The sequence below is a fragment of the Myotis lucifugus genome, unplaced genomic scaffold (assembly GCF_000147115.1).
Source record: "Myotis lucifugus unplaced genomic scaffold, Myoluc2.0 scaffold_184, whole genome shotgun sequence".
Classification (NCBI taxonomy): domain Eukaryota; kingdom Metazoa; phylum Chordata; class Mammalia; order Chiroptera; family Vespertilionidae; genus Myotis; species Myotis lucifugus.
Genome location: NW_005871232.1, coordinates 2,303,094 through 2,315,469, shown reverse-complemented (window position 1 = coordinate 2,315,469; position 12,376 = coordinate 2,303,094).

Sequence of the window (12,376 nt, the reverse complement as noted above, 5' to 3'; positions counted from 1 at the left end):
GGTCACCCTGCACTACCCACAGGCACACGCCCAGGGCTTTCAGTTGACAGCACTGAGATCGAGGGCTTATTATTCCCATTTCACATGAGAAAAAGCCGGTGCCCCAGAAAGACAGCCACACCTGTCCCCACTTGCTCCCTCTTAATCTCGGGTTACCAAGGCGGCCTGCCTTGGGCTGAAGGCCATGGATTCTCCCACACAGGGTGTTTCTTTTCCGACACCCTTTCGGGCCCGTGGCTTTTCCTCCAGCATGCCACCTGTCTGAGCACCTTCACCAGCCACCGCCCTGCCTCCTCACACACTGCCCTCTCCCCTCCTAGCTTTCTAAGAGAAATAAACTCTTCTGTGGAAAACCGCCTATTGTCTTCACTGGCAAAGAAGTATAGTCAGAGAACCCAGAAGGCTGGTGACCCTTGAAGCCCTAGCAAAGGTCAGAGCTGTGCATCCAGTTAGTCCAGACAATGGTAGCTGAAGCAACTTCCCCAACAGATAGTCAGGTAAATCCTTATTGATAAGATAGTCTGCCTATTACTGGAAATTGCCTGCTCATGGGCTAGTCTGTGTGTTACTGGAAATTGCCTGCCTAAGGGCTATGCTATGGGTGCATCCCAGATCAGTAAAAGCTTGGTGAGGCCTGAGCACCAGTGGAAGTCCTTCCTCCTGAGTTGGACTTACCCGCCTGGTCCCCCAATATTTCCAAATTATCTCGTGTCTTTTCTCTTTCATTTGTGTGCGGCTCTTCTTCCAGATCCTGAACCCTGAACCACGCGGGACGTGGAGGGAAACATTTTACAACACTCTTCTCTTTGAGCTTCAGGAACATCCGCACGCCCATCTCCTGTTCAGACATCCGGCCAAACTGTTAGCCTGTTTCTCAGGAGGGTAAATGTTCCCAGCACCCCTTCAGCTGCTATTCCTCTCCCCTTCCTGACTTCTCCGGCCTCTGCTCCACGGGGAGGGGGCATCCCCTTCAGCCAACCCTCCCCACCTCCTTAGAGGACAGGGCTCTTGAGGTCTGTTCTCCACCGCCCTGCCCCCAGGATCTTCCTCTTCTCTCAACCTTCACTAAACCTGTGACTCAGGAGCGCCATTCCTAACCTGAGCATCATCTACCCACTGGCTTAGCTGGGGAGGCCCCCCCACCCCACCCTGTAACCTGAAATTAATCATCACATCCCTTATAATTTGTCCTTATTTAATGTTACTCATAACAGCCTTCGTGGCTTCACACAGTATACCTGAATGAAACTTTTAAAAGACTGGCTATCCCCCATTTTACACCGTTAACAGAGCTAGCCTGCCAGGAGCATCAGTCACCACGTGGAAAATACCAACAGTGAAGAATCAACCACTCATTGCTCTTTCTTTAAAGTGGTTTGGGCACGCAACTGAAAGGAGTTTTTAGGGGTAAAATAGGCAGGTTTAGGGAGTTTTAGAAATAAAGAGGGTCCATGGGGGAGAACAAAGTTGGGGGGCTGGGAGCTGCCAGAAGGCATACATTCACAGAGAGAGAAAAGAGATGCCACAGCCTAACGGGAGAGGAAGACACCCATTCACAGGAGACAGGGGAAAGCCACCAGGAGTAGAGAAACAACAGGGAGAAAGAAGAAAACAGATTTTCACAGGGGACAGAGAATTCTGCCACAGAAGGGGGAGAAAAAAGGGGACCCACGTGGGGTTTCAGCTTTGAAGCTGCTATAGCGACCAATCAGAGGGAACTATCAGGACCCAAAGAACTGCAGCCTTTATAAACCTTAGGAAAAGGGGGCTTAGGTGGACACTCCCTGGGGACCCCCTCCCCACATGGGAGTCTGTGCTTGTTTTCCAATAAATTGCCACTTTTCCCTAGACCACCTTTTGTCCGTGTCTTCATTCTTCGAATCCACCTGGACAAGAACCCAGAAAAGAAATCACCTTTGCATCCTACTCAGAGAAAAACCACGCATTTCAGTTTGGTTTCCACATTTCACAACTAAATAGGATTGGGGGAGGACGTTCTGAAATAAGAGACTTTTTTATTAACAGGATAATAAGCAGCTGATAATTGGAGTCAAGAGACACTCGTGTCAGGTATCCCGCAATCACAGAACTCATGGAGCCTGGGGACTAGGCAGCTAGGGGTCAGCGAATCCAAACTCTCCATTACAGACAAGGGAACAGAGACCAAGCTTGCCAAGGCCATAGCTTGGCACGTGGGCCTTAGCTTGCATGTTGTTTATAAGGGTATTAAGAAAGGGGAGGGAGAGGGGGAGGGGAAGAAAAGAGGGTAAAGCAGGAAAAGAGAGGAACAAGGAAATGAGAAAAGCCAACTATTGAAAACGAAATTTTAAGTAGAATTTAGCACTTCGTCAGAAATTGAGCTATAATAAAATAAAACCTTGTTTTTAATCAGATATTTCTTTTAAAAGCTGATTTACCTTAGAGTTATTCCTAGGATGTAACTAAAATTTAGCTACATTTTTTAGACACGAAGAAAATAAACTGTCAAGTGTTCCCTACGACACCCTATGTGGTTTTGAAATGCAGTTCCAGTTCCCCTAGCTGGCTGACCACTTACAGCACACCTCTTCCTAGACGCCTCCCTGCTGTGGGAGTTACCTCATTAAAAATGGAAACCCCCAAAACAAAAACAAAACAATACCACTTCCAGTTCCAGCTACAGTGACCTATGGCATCATTTACTTTCTCACGTTGCTGTTGTACAGGGAACCTGGAACAGGCGCCCTTCTCCTCCGTCCCACCCACCCCTGCCCCAGGAGGCTTGGTGTGTAGCTGTCACACTGCACTCACTCCACTCTGTGGCCATGTCATTTGTCTGTAGACATGTCTGTCTCCCCCTCCCCAAGTCCTCAAGGACCCACAGGCCATCTCACTCATCTCTGTTATCTCAAGGCTTACCAGGGGGCCTAGCCCACAGCAGACAGACCCTTAGCACATATTTATGCCATTGTAAACCCCAGGCTATAAAAAGACCAGACTGGAGAACATCTGCATGTGTGAACAGGCCTCTCTGGCCTCCCCAGTCTTTCCTTAGCAATCCCCACCCTCATACCCCCCCCCCCCCATATCCTCTGACCAAGCAAAGGAGCCCTCCCTGGCTGCCAGGGTCCCAGGAGAGATACCGAAGTTTCTTCCCAAATACTTGTATGTTCTCCTCTGAGTGATCCTAAGTCCCGATTTCCTACAAAATCTCTCAATTCTAAAATTTTCTCATTCATTTGTTCAGAAGAGGGAAATGCAGCCTCAATTGCAAAACAGAAAACTTGTGCTACAATGACAGCAATTCACACTTCTTGAGGGCTTCCCGTGTGTGGGCGCTGTGCTAAGCTTGGGCATAAGTGGCTACTTTACCTCACCACAGCTGGAAATGGGTACACAGCCCCTCGTTTCCTTTTCATTCCTTTTCTTTTAAGAGCCTTCCTGCAGCCAGTTTTCTACTACAATTAACCCAGTCAAATAAGATTCTCTCCTGCCTCTCCAGTCAGACTATGTATCTTCATACATTTCCATTTCTCTGTGCCTAAATTTTCCCCAAGGCATAAATGGTAGACACAAAGCTTTGTTGTGCCTATGGCAGTGAGTGGCGTGAAAAACAAAAATAATAACAAAGTTAAAACAAATCAGGGCATCTTCCTAAAATGAGATGCATTAGATGCTACTTCATGCTTCTAATGAGTTTTAACTTGCATTTTCCAAATTTTCTCTCCACCCTGGATTACCATCCATTTTAGCCGTGTCAGAAACACTGCTAGGGACAGAAAGCAAATTTCTACCCTGCACTGGCTCAGACATTCCTCTGCTGGCCTAGATAAACAGGACCGCGTGAGGTGTTTTTCTTTCATGAGGTGGGAAGTATTTTAAATTTCTGAACCTGAAATCGTCTCACCTGACTGTAACTAGAAGTGGGAGCAGCTGGCCCCTCACTAAGTGAGTGCTGCTCACGGCAGGGTTCTCAGGGTGGTCTCCAGCCCAGCAGCATCAGCAGCGCCCCCCCCCCCAACATGTTGGAGGAGTCAGCTACCAGGCCCCACCCCCACCTACTTGCCTCAGAAACTGGTGGGGGTGCGCCCAGCACAAGGTGTTTTTCACAAGCCTCCAGGTGACTGTGATACCGGCTGAAATTTGAGAACCACCAGCTTAGGTGCCGGGAGCCGGTCCATCCTTGCTGCTTGACACAGTCTGATAAACCGCCAAGGTCATGGGAATGCCCTGCTGGGCTCCCCTGTGTTTCACAACTCTACGTAAATCATGTCTCTCCACCGACAGCACCTACTCTGGTCATTTTTGCCAACTGGCAAAGGCCCCAAACACCAAATTCCATCAAAGCACTACTTCTTTGTTCGGCAAATGAGTTGTGCCCCACTCTCCTCAGTTCTAAAAAGGGGACAGTAATATCCATCTCATAGGACTATCACAAGGATCAAGGGCTTAGTGCCTTGTAGGTGGTTAGCCCTCAACAAATATGAATCCCTATGATCACACCTTTGTCAGAACTAGAAATACAGCAAAATGAAACTTTCATCCTGTATGCTAACCCCCTGACCTCTTCTATCCAGTCCTTCCGGAGCCCTGACCAAGGACATCCAGGATGGACAGAGACGGCACGTGACCCACTCACTGTCTATCAAGCAGGTACTTATTTAAGTCTGCAACCTGAGCACCCATCATGTGCCCGGCAATGTGCAGAGAAAGCCCACTCTGCAGGACTGTGCCTCCAGCAAATCTTTCTGGACAAAAGCCATCAACTCTGGGGCATAAGACCTCTCAGACCTACCCCAGTAAGATAGGAGGGAAACAATGGGTATGAACTAAAGTCATCATAAGAAGAACTAACACCTTAGAGCAGCGGTTCTCAACCTGTGGGTCATGACCCCTTTGGGGGTCGAACGACCCTTTCACAGGGGTCGCCTAAGACCATCGGAAAACACATATATAATTACATATTGTTTTTGTGATTAATCACTATGCTTTAATTATGTTCAATTTGTAACAATGAAATTGGGGGTCACCACAGGTTGAGAACCACTGCCTTAGAGTGATTGTCTTGTGCCAGGAACTAAGTGCCTGACATGTTAATTTATGTCGTTCTCAGAACAACGCTGTGAGGTACCTGCTGTTACTGCACCACCCTCGAGGGTTAGGGAACTGAGGTGCAAAGGGTTTACCTAACCTACCTAAGGCCCCGCAGCTCCTAAAAAGTAATGCCAAGATCTGAACCCAGACACTCTAGCTCCAGGGTCAGTGCTCTTAACCGCTGTACTGTAAGACACGTACTAGTTATCTAGGCATCTATTAGCCACTTGTTATCACTGATCGCAAAGCACTTAAATTAGGGACAAAATCCACTGTCGCAGGGATCAATAGGCCCTCAAAGCCCTGACAGAAATGCTAATTATACTTGGTTTCACCAGTCCCACCTCTCCCCCTCATCTAATTCTACCCAAATTAAGTCAAAACTCTTACAGAGCAGCATTTATCTTTCTCATAACTCCCCTGACATCACACCACTTAACCCCTAATTACACACCATCTGCCACATAGAGTTCTCTGTTTCTTGTATCTTTTCTTCCCCACTGGACTGTAAAATTCTTTGGTATTATCTATAATTTCTGTGAAGCTTCACAAAACTAGGTAGGAGCACAGGCTGCATATGTAGACTTAGAGGGTGTTACACGGTTAATTGATTAGGTTATTCACTTTGCTTTTCTGACACTTCTTTGCTATCAATCCCTAAGAGGCAGAATAAAGGTATGAAGTTTATGCTATTCAAAGCCAGCATTAGGGAAGGTATTATACCAACATTCACTGAGCAGCAACTGCTTCAAGATCTGTACTCGCTGCTTCTCCTACATTATCTCATTTAACCCCCTCAACAGCCTCCTAGAGAGGCTTTTGGGATTCAGTTTGAGTGAGGAAGGACGTGGTACGACTGAAAGGTAACTTGCCCAATGACTCTCAAGGCTGGTGAATGGAAAACCAATACTGAAACAAGATCTACCTAAAGCCCCTCCCTGCCTTCCTCTAAGGTTCAGACTAAGAAGCCCGCACTCAAATCTCCTCAAAGCAACATATTACCTTTGCAAAAAATGTTATCATGAGAGAAAAAATTTAAAACTCTATTAAAAAGTCAATTTTAAAAGATGGGATGATAACCATGTTAGTGGAAAGAATTCCAATATTAGCACAGAAAAGGTGTCAATTCTCCCCTTGTTGAATTATACATTCAATGCAATGCCAATCACATTTCCAGGACTTTGCTGAGAACTTGACAAGCATTACAAAATGTATGTGGAAGAGAAAAGGTCCACAAACAACCAATTCTGAAAAAGAGGAGCAAATGAGCAGCTCACCCTGCCATATAAGACACACTGCAAAGCTATAATAATACAAATAACCTGGCATATAAACAGACAGATACGACTGGAACAGAATACAGAACTCAAAAGCAAACCCCCATAAAGAATCTCAAAATCAGTATGTTGGGTTTCATGTGAACAGTTTCAATCTGGGCCGGGGGGAAAGTTCTGGAGATTGACGGTGGTGATGGTTGCACAACACTGTGAATGTACTTAATGCTGCTGAATTGTACACTTAAAAATGGTAAGTTTATGCTATGTCTCTTTTGCCACAATTTTTTAAAAAAGATTTTAAAAATCTGTATGTTGAGTGAAAGGAATCAGGCGCACAAAAAGTACCATACTGGACGGTTCCATTTATAGAAAATTCTGAAAAATGCAAAAGAATCTACAGTGGCAGAAAGCAGACCAGTGGTTACCCGAGTCTGGGGACAGAGAGAAGGATGAAGGCAAAGGGGCCCGAGGAAGTTTTGGGGTAATGAAAATGCTTTGTATCTTGTTTGTGTGGTTGTTTCACAGGTATGGACATTTATCAAATTCTTCCGACTGTACACTTTAAATGGATGTACTTTACCAGACATAAAGTGAAAATATAGACTTGATATGTGCATGAGAAAACCTGATGTATGATAAAGGATGCTCCACACACACAAAAAAAATTTTAGGACAAGAGTATTGTTTAACAAACGATTGGGGGAAACTGGCTCACATAATAGAAAGAGAAAAAATAAGGTTGTATTTCTCTTTATGCCATAGATGAAGATAAACCTCAAAGAGATGAAAGCTCTCATTGTAAAAAGTAACTAGGAAGCTGATAGAATAAAATATAGAGTATCTTTGTAATCTTGAAGAAGGAAGAACATCTTAAGACTCCTAAAGTGCAATATAAGGCAAAAAATTAATGGACTTGGGCTATATTAAAACTAAAACTTTCTGACAGTTACCATTGACAAACAGACAGATGGCAGAATGGGATTTCTCTCTAGACTATGCAAGAAACATCTGCAAATCAATGCATTAGAAAAACAGACTAAAGCTGGTCAAAGATACTGTAATAGCTAACAAATATATTAGAAGATGCTCAAATTCATTAATAAACTTACGACAAAACAAGATGCCACTTTATAGCCACCAAATATTGACAAAATTAGAAAGATGGATAATATCAACCACTAGCAACTTTGTGGGGAATCAGAAATCCTCATGCACTATTGTGGGAATGTCAACCAAATCATCAACACTGGATAACAAATCACCACCACTCACTCCTGGAGGTTCTTTCCCATGCATGAGACTCTTAAGGCTGGACATGTTAAAACACAAATTGATGGGGCTTGTCCCCAGGGTTTCTGATTTAGGAGGTCTACGTTGGGGCCTGAGAATCTGCAGCAGTTCCCAGGTGATGCTGCTGCCGCTGGGTGTGGACCACTTTGAGAACCACTAGCCTAGAGATATTCTCACAAGCATCATTAAGAAACTGCTACAGTAAATTTCATCACAGCTTTGCTCCCAGTAGCAGGCGTGGAGGTGAGCTAAGTGTCCATCACTAGGGAAATGGGTGGGTAAAGCTGGTGAGTGCACAGCAGGCCGACCGTAACACGCAGCCGTCACAGCAATGCACTAGGTAAACCTAGATCTCACAAATAAAATGTTGAATGAAACTCTTTCGACTTTAATGAATGTCTGAAATCTTCTGTAATAAAAAGGTTTAATGATGAATGAAAAAGAAACCGAATGAAATCTATAGAACAGTACCACTTAATGTAAATTGAAAACATGCACAAAATAATGTGACATCTTTAGCAAAGACATAGATATACCCACGAACATAACCAACACAGAATGAGAAGCTCTTAACCGCTGTAGGCTCCTCTGAGAGGGGAATGGGAGTGGAAAGGAGTATTGCACAGGGAGAGAATCTTGTGCCAAAACCTGAGGATGTTAACCAACCCTTCAACAGAAGGGGGGAGTGAGTTCAACTTGGGACTTACTGATTATCACTGCCTGGGACATCCAGGTAGACATTCTAGTCGGCAATGGCACATACAGTGCCAGGTAATCGTTAAATCAGTATTAATCCAATCCCTTCATTCTCCCAGCCCCCAAATGTCCCTCTCCTTCATTTCCATGAATTTCATAACCCAACAAGTCTGGCTTTCTCCACCCAGCCTCTCCACCTTAGGATATGACTGTATTTGGAATTAAGGTCAAATGAGGGCACATGGGTGAACCTAACCCAATAGGACTCTTTTTCCTATAAGAGGAAGACATACAGGGACTCAGGCACACAGAGGAAAGGCCATGTGAGGGCACAGCAAGAAGGTGGCCATCTGCAAGCCCAGGAGAGGGGCCTCAGGAGGAATCAACTCTACTGGCACCTAGATCTTGGGATTCCAGCCTCTATAATTGTGAGGAAATTCATATCTGTTGTTTAAGCAAAAACAAACACCAAAGCTATCCCTAAATGCCCACTCTCCTGCACTGACATGCAATGGTTACTCACTTCAGTGAAAGCCCCAGGGCTCTGCAGGCGAAGGGGGCAGACCAGCTTGCCGGAGAGAAGAAAGGGGGATCTTTTTGAAATACAAGCTTAAGGTGATTTCAGCCCTGAATTTTCCCTCTTTGCCATATTAGTATTTTAAAAAGAATCTGGAGTTCTTGGCTTTTGGCAAAAGGGATGTGTGTCAAGCTCTGTGCCTGTGTCTCTTCAGTGTGTGTCTGTAGAGCTGTGTGTGTCTGTGTGCGGTGTGTTATTTGTGGAGCTAGAGGACTGGGGAGGGGATCAGAGCACTCCAGTGGAGACTGAGCCACACTTGTTGATGAGCCACTCAATTCCTTTTTACTAAAACAGAAGTCACAGTTAGAAAACCAAGCCATCTTCCTGTCCCCATTAGCCCTTCCCCTTTCTTCACTGTCCCCTCACCCACAGCCAACACTGCTTCCCAACTCCCACATCCAAATGGGCTAATCCAAAATATGATTCTCTGGTGACTATGCAGCTTACTAAAGTAACAAACTTCACAGCCCAAATTCCTGGAATGTGATAGGCGGTGATAAATGACCATTTATATTCCTGACCAACAGCCTTTATCGGAAACTCCAAAATCCTTAAGACTAGGGGTGCCATACAGGTCTTCCATACGAGATTGCTGTGACTATAGCTACCATCCAAAAAAGGGCAAAGAAAAAGCTTTCTATAATCAGTCGTGCCCCCACAAAGGCACACTGGCCACAGCTTTTTCCAAAGGCCATCAAACAGTGCACCATACAAAGTAGTGGGAAAGTGTATGAGACAATAAGAAGAGAAAAATCCCCACTGATTGAGTTTGTGTGAGAAAATACAACAGATCCTTCTGGCAGCAGCTGTAAGTAAGCAAGCCCATGCCAGGAAAGTATGTCTTTAGGGGAAGAAGAAATAGCTAAACAACTAGAGGAAGGAGAATAACGAAGGTAAAATACAGAAGAATGAGCGGGCCAAACACTCGCACTTCCCCCGAAGAGGGGGAGATCACTCCCCTGTGCAAACAATCCCTGAATTTTTATTCCCAAAACATTATTTTGTCTTTTCCACAGTAGCAGTTTTCATTGGATGGTAAAGGTTTGGAAATTCTAGGGTTTTCCTGAAATATTTTATATAAAGTTTTGTTAATAAAGTCTATTTGATAGGCAGCATGTATACTTTTCAGCGGTTGTTTTGTGTGGTTTTTTTTAAGTATGACAGTTATATGTAAGAATCCTTTAGATTTTCATGAGATATGTTAGCAAAGCATGCTCACGTTTTTCCAGCTGAGGTACAGGATCTGCCACAATTTGAAAATTGGGGGCGGGGGGGGGGGGGAGGAAGAGTTGACTTTTTAAGGTAAAATTGAATGTTTATGGTCAACACAGGCAATCCTGACTTAAGAAAACATACAAGGTTATTTAAGTGTCAAAATTTACTGACAAGCTTCTGTTATGACAACATTTTTAAATTATAGCTGAATAAGGATTTACTGAGTACAAGGTAGACACTGGGCAAGATGCTAGGGATCCTCCAATGAGTAAGACACTTTAAAATAACGGTGTCCCTTTAATGTCAGTATAATCCACCCCTTGAATTAATTTTTTAAATGCTTTCTGATATTTGAAATAGCTGGCTAACAGCACTGAAGAGTTGCAGAAATACACCTAACTATTTTACTAAATATGTAAATTTCTTCTGAAGCAGAAATAAAGGAAAAGACGAGTTCTCTGCTTTGCATATTGCTATCCTTTTCTGAAGAAAAACTAACTGCTTAAACTGTGTGTGGTGGCAGCTGCCACCTCCTGCTACCTAGCAGGTCACAGAACTGGAGACACTCAAAAACATGCTACACCGTTTAAGCGAAGCCGTAAAGAAACCCAATAGCCCAGGGCCTCCGGACCTAAACAGAAAGCCCGATATGAAAAGTGAGCTGCTGTGGGCGGGAGGCAGCTAGCTCCTGGAGGTTCCCCCAAAGCTGGCGCCTCCAGCAGCAGGCACAAGCTGCAGCCACGGCTTTCTGGCTGGCTTGGACGAGGCATGGCTTCGGAGCTGGAAGGCTGCCACCTGCTGAATCACCAAACATCCCTGGGCTTCCCTTGGAGCACTGACCACGCAGGGGCCCAACCCCCTCCCCCCCACACACACACACACCTGGCTTCTCCCTTGGGCATCTTACACCCGGACCAATGAAACACCCTCCAGCACAGGCCAAAAGAGCCACCAACCCTGTTAAGTCTGGGCGGCCCTAGGCTACATCACCAGCCCACTCCTCTCTTTCTGCCCACTCAGTCCCCCCACGAAGGTTCAACATCCAGAGCCAGGAAGCGTGGGGAGTTCACAGCGCACCATGACAGCCACTTCGCACTTCCATATCCAGGCAGCCAACCAGAAACACCCCCAAATCTGAAAGCAAAATAACCTGTCCAAACAGCTCTAAAGGTCCAGGAAGGTTAATGTCCGGGGAGCTTGAAATAGTAGGCAGGCCCCATGGCAGAACATAAACTTCCCTTTCAGACAGCAGCCTTCACTCGTGGTTTCATAAGCGTGTACAGCAGAAGTCTGCACTGTCTGAAGGTGAAAAGAAACATCTGAACGGCACCTGCACGGCTGTTCTCCACTCCCTCCAGCCACGTCAACCCTTGTCCCGATTTTTACTCGCGGCTCCCAAGAGGGAAGCAAGCGTTAACCAGAACGCGCCAGACTGAATCCGTTAGCTGGACCAGGGCAGAGCATCGGCCCACCAGACGCTGCGACCCGACTCGCTGCTCTGCCCTTGACAAGCCCCCTCGGAATCGCGGGGACCCCCCTCGCTCTCGGGGGCAGCCGCGCGTCCCGGAGCGACTGTCCAGCTCCAGGCTGCGCCCACGGTCCCTCCAGGCCTCACCCCTAAACACCCCCACCCAGCGGGGGCAGCCCAGCGGGATCGCGGAGCCTCCTCCTACCTAGAGGCTGTTCTGCGTCCTACGGCGGGGAGCGTGCTCCTCGGGGAGTGGGGTCCCGCCAGCTATGTCGTAGAGGGGCACGGAGTGGCCCAGGCCAGGGGGCTGGGCTGGGAGGATCCTGAAACCCTGGGCGCCTGGCCGACCGTGATCTGACCAGGAGGTACCAACTGTCACGCCGCCGCCCGGGGCGTGGGGGTGGGGCCGTGATTTGGGGTCGATCCCGGCGGGTCTCCGGTCCCTGCGGGTCTCCCGACCCCAGCGGGGCCACTGCCCAAAGGCCACCCGTCTCCCCGTCGCTTTGGCCCCGCCACCGTCCGCTCGCCCCACTCAGACATTAGGCAGCCTTCCAGCCCGCACGCAGCACCTCTGAAAAGGTGCTCACGGACGCCCCCGCCTTCCTCCCCGCCCCAACTTGGACCGGGAGCCGAGCAGGCGGCCCGCCTCCTCCGATTCCCGGGCCGGGCCGCCCGACCGCCCCCAGCGCCCACTCTCCCGAGCGGCTGCGCGGGGGGTGGGGGGGAGAGCCCGCCTGATGGCGCGCGGCACCGCGCGGGCAGCACTCACGCCCCCTCGCC